Genomic DNA, 5117 nt, shown 5'->3' on the forward strand with positions numbered 1-5117 from the left:
TTGAAATTTCGCGTAGGTACTTACATAGAGTTAGTATGGACAAAGATATGGTCGTACCTTTTATTATTGAAAAAGAAACTCTCGAGAGTTCTACACGCGGGTGAAGCCACAAAAGTTCTGTTTCTCGTTTTATGATTAAAAAAATATAAATTTATACATAATTATTGTAACCAATAAAACAGGTTCTCTTTATCGGGTATCATAAAATATTAATCTCTACTCTTATAGATAATACTTGACCAATAGATAATATGAGTAGGTAATATAACAGTTTCAAGACTAACACTAACAACAACTGACATTTATTCAGTTAAGTTCTAGTTAAAGGATACATTTGGACTGTTACTCCCTTATAATATGTATTATTTTTACGAGTGTCAGTGCATAAAGTTTCAGATAGTATCTATTCTACTCTAATTGGGTATAGATAAGTGTTTATCTTAATGGAATATTAAAATTACATATGTGAGTATTCATTTTGTTTTTCTGTAGGTATTTATTGAGGCGAGTGACTGCCGCTTTAGGATTGAGACATGGCATATTCCATGGATGACGTACGAAAAGGGTTTAGAAGCCTTGACAGATGTTGGCAACGACAGCGTTCCCAAACAACGTTTACGCCAGGTAATGCCAGTCATAAAATCAAAAGCAAATTTGAAGGTTTATCTTTTAACTATTAGTTAATTGTTTTATCATCAAGGTTATAAATTTAGGATCTTCAATAGCAGTATTATTAACATGTACAGTTTTAAGTTAAAACTTTGTACATAAATAAATATATCTAGTACTTATACCTACGATAAGAACTTTCGATATTCCTAACATAGGTTTATCATATAAAAAGATTATTATATTATACACACACATGAAAAGTTTTAACTTAAAACTTAATTTGTAGATAGTACAAAATAATACTGATTTAGAAAAAGCTCTTACAAACTTCATGGAAAATCTCCATAATTATTCCCTTGGGAAATTCCCTTACAAAATAGGTATTTAAAATTTTGCAAATTTAATCAACTAATTTAATCATATAATCAGCCATTTGGGATCTAAAGTCTGATGTGACACAGACTTTATGTCTATATTTTTTTCATTGTTAATTTCATCGATACACCGATATGACGTAAACCGATGTGATTAATCATACGTATTCTGATAGCCAATACCACCTTATCAAGATGCAAGAACAATACTCGCATAATCTATTATATTTCAACAAATAAACTAATTATACAAGTTCTTGTTTTTCTTTTGTTCCTTGTCAATGTTATAAACAAATCACAAGTAAATTCTATATTTGTGTTATGTCATACTAACTCAACGATAATCCTTACTAATATTATAAATGGGAAACTAAGTTTGTTTGTTTCTTCACGCTCTATCCACTCAACCGATTTTCTTGAAATTTTGCACACATGTAGTTTGAAGTGTGGAGAAGGACACAGGGAACCTCTTATCCCGGAAAAATAAAGGTACCCGTGCAAAATTCACACGGGCGAAGCCGCGGTCAAATGCTATTATATTATAACACATAATTTCAAGTTTCATAATTTACCTTTAAATGCTGAATATTTAAATGTTCTAATGGTTGAATCTCGTTTTGTTATTACAAGCTTTTATCGTGTAACTCAATTTTTTATGGAATCTAGTAACTCATTTTCAAAGCAGATGTCTTAAACTGAAAGATCTGAAGTTTTGTACATACGTTTTATTTCGATGATATCATTATAAGGATAAGCTTGACTAGATGCACGTTTTACTACACTTAATTGAATGTAATAAAATCTCTCTGACAACAATAAAAACGAACAAAATAAGGAACTATTTTAATGTTTTATTTTATGTATTATATTTATAGTCTATATTTAAGTTCAAGTTATGTAATGAGCAAAATAAATACAAATAATGTCTCTTACCACTCAATTGTTTGCTAAAAGAAAATCTCCAATAACTACCCAAGTAAACAATACTACCCTTCGGCTGAATCAATACCAAAATTTGATTTTGCTTTTGCTACTAAGAATTGATTTTTAACCCCCAACGACAGACAGTTAAACGTGTCTGTGTATCTGTATGTCTGTCCGTAGCATCGTAGCAGCCAAACGCATGAACCGATTTTTGTATAGTTTTCTTTTTATATAGTTTTTTGTATAGTATTTTTTTATTTGAAAGTTCCTAGCTATGCTTAAAACATGTGTGGTCAGGCCGTTTGGAAACCGTCATATGAGAGAATGCCAACAAATTCAGTGTCGGGTGGGGGGGTTTCTTAAATTTTTATTTCAGTTTTTATTATTGTTGCAGACGTAAAGCTTCCTGATGACTCAAAATAACAATATAATCTAGAAGAAGGAATCGATATTATAATCTATTTCGAGAACTAAATAAAAGAGAAATGTGTATTTAAGTACTCGATAGCTACAAATTTAAGATTCTGGAAAAAAAATATAGAAGCGAGTTTTATCGATAAAAAATTTCACAACAAAACAACATTACAAAATCCAAATACACGAATAAGGAATCATCACATCTCAAGGACTAAATGAGAAATATATAATACAAAGTCTACAAATAGAAGATTCGGAAATAAATTATTAAAGCGAGTTTTATGGATAAAACATTTCACAACAAAAAATATCATGAATTTAGAATGGTACTATTTGCCTATACTTGCCCTTTTAGCAATATTTGTTTTAGTGATCTTAGGATACGGAGCATATCGCCTGGGGAAACGGAAAGCTATCAAGGAAGTACCTGTGTTTGATTTTGATGACACGAAACCTACGATAACTATACCTCGTGTAAAAGGTGTTCATAATATGGACTCTGTGTCCGAGAAGAATTTTTAAATAACAGCATTTTCAAGAGTTATGTTTCAAGGGACATCTTCAAGGCTCTTGAGGTCTACCATGGATCATAGTGTCCTCTCTTTTTTTAGACGTTGCGTGAAAGATGTGGGAAAAAGTTACATGTGGACGGCATAGTAACTACGTGTTTGTGTTTCGTGGTAGGGCCTCTGCACGCATTGTACAATAATAGTCTCAGAAGATAAACAGGAATTGTAACTGTAGTTGACAGGTTTGCCTGATGTCAACCCTCTTTGGGAATATGATTGTTGCCTATCAGCTGTCCAGGCTAATTGCTCTTTGACAATTATCCACGGGAGGATATGGAATGGTCCTATTTTAGGGCGAGGCTACATTGATGACGATTTATTTGTAAATAATATTTCATTAGGGATATATTATGTTTAATATTTAGGTTATAAAAAGTCAGTCCACAATTCTGAACAACTTTTAGTATGGGAGTAACACACAATCGTGAAAAAAAAATCAGATGTTCTATACAAAATTAAATTAATAAAAATGTATGGATCAGCTGATTTTTTTTTCGCGATTTCAAGATTGTTTCCATACGATGAAAAGTTGTTCAGTACCATCCACTGAGCTTGTAGATTTAATGCCGATATATAAGAAATCAACCTGTATACTATTTATAACTGTAAATTGAATAACATAACTATTTGCATTGAATTTTTAGCAGCTGTGTTCTGTCCAATTTTGACATCCATATTATTATTTAATTCGAAAGTCTGTCTGTCTGGCTGGGTCGATTTTGATAAAATTTGGACTTATTTAGATGGCAATGAGAAAACAGACAAAATGTATCTCTATAAAGAAATCATGATTTGAAATAAACAATTTGAGAAACGAAGCCAATATAGTATTTATTTGTAAAGAAACTTAAGGCGATTATTCCCTGCACACTAGCGCCACATCACATTTGTATTTGTTTCTTTTATTTCTTAGCGAAAATATATTTTAACAGATTATGCAACACTACAAAAATAATTTTAGTATATCGTTTTCTATAATAAAATGTGGTAACAGTAGGCTTAAAGAAATTTAGTGTCCACTGATTTCGATTTAGTCAACTCGGACTGCATTATACAATGGAAAACTATAACTGTACTAAAATTCTTTATCTAGTGTAGCATAATCTCTTAAAACATTATTTAAATTTTTGAAAAATATAAGAAATTAATGAAAGTATAAAGTGGCGCTATTATAGTTTGCTGGGAGTAATCGCCTTAACATAATACTTCACATTTTTTGTTACCTGTATTGTATATAAATAAAATCCTTGCCTTTCGTTTTTTTTTTGTTTCTAGTGTTTTCTAATAATAAACTACGTGACAAAGTCAGCACGTACCATATAGTTACAATAAAATGAACGTATATAAAATGTACGTGCTGTGGTCAGCATATTTTTTTTCTGAAACCATGGTCCGGAACAGAAATTAATTGACATTCAAAAGATTCCTTATTTAACATTATCTTTGTCATCGAAAGCTAAGACCCAAATTCATTCATTCACTCATTTCATTCATCATCACTCATCATTTCATTCATTCACTCCGGTGAGTTTGCCATGAAATAAAAATTGTAAAGATAAATATATATTTGACTATTAATTTGACTTGACCGTTATTCGAAGCTTATTTAATTTGAGATAGGCATTTCCCTTCCCGCCTTATATTTCTATTTCTTTCTACCCCATATTGCCCCCTATTTCCACCCCCACCACCTGGCAGTGGGGATTGTCCGTTGTTGGACAGTTCCCCATTTCAATAGTCATTGGCGTCTTGTTTCCCGCCGTGTGCAGACGTGCTTCAAAAACCTTTTCACGTCGAGAAACCGTAGTGAATATTGTGTAAGGTTACAACACGAACGTGAGTTACAATTTTTCTACTATTTTCGTTCACCATTGATGAATTTTATAATTTGATGATGACAATTTAATGACAGGAGACAATAAAATATGAATTGGCTGTAGTATCGGTCATAATATTCAATTTAGTTAAAAGCTAAAAATAGATTACCTGTCAATAATTGTTTACTTATGTAAATGAATAAACTTTTAACGAATTTTCGTTCGATTATCTAATGATTTAAATTTATATTTAAATAATTTATACTTTTCCTACCCTCAAAAATATTTTGTTTTTATTAAGTTTTCGACATTTATAGCATGAATGTTAATGAAGAAATAATAGAACCAGTGGCAGGACCATCTGGTGTAAATAAAGAGAAGCAGCGTTCTCGTAATAGAAGCAG

At 31.1% G+C, this 5117-nt stretch overlaps 1 long non-coding RNA gene across 1 annotated transcript; it reads left to right on the forward strand.

Moving 5' to 3' along the window:
• On the forward strand, positions 1-4152 carry LOC128675944 (uncharacterized). The gene is made up of 2 exons (XR_008405346.1): positions 1-465; positions 2305-4152. It is a non-coding gene; the product is annotated as an uncharacterized LOC128675944 (long non-coding RNA).
• Positions 4153-5117: the final 965 nt, after the last annotated feature.

The sequence above is a fragment of the Plodia interpunctella genome, chromosome 15 (assembly GCF_027563975.2).
Source record: "Plodia interpunctella isolate USDA-ARS_2022_Savannah chromosome 15, ilPloInte3.2, whole genome shotgun sequence".
Classification (NCBI taxonomy): domain Eukaryota; kingdom Metazoa; phylum Arthropoda; class Insecta; order Lepidoptera; family Pyralidae; genus Plodia; species Plodia interpunctella.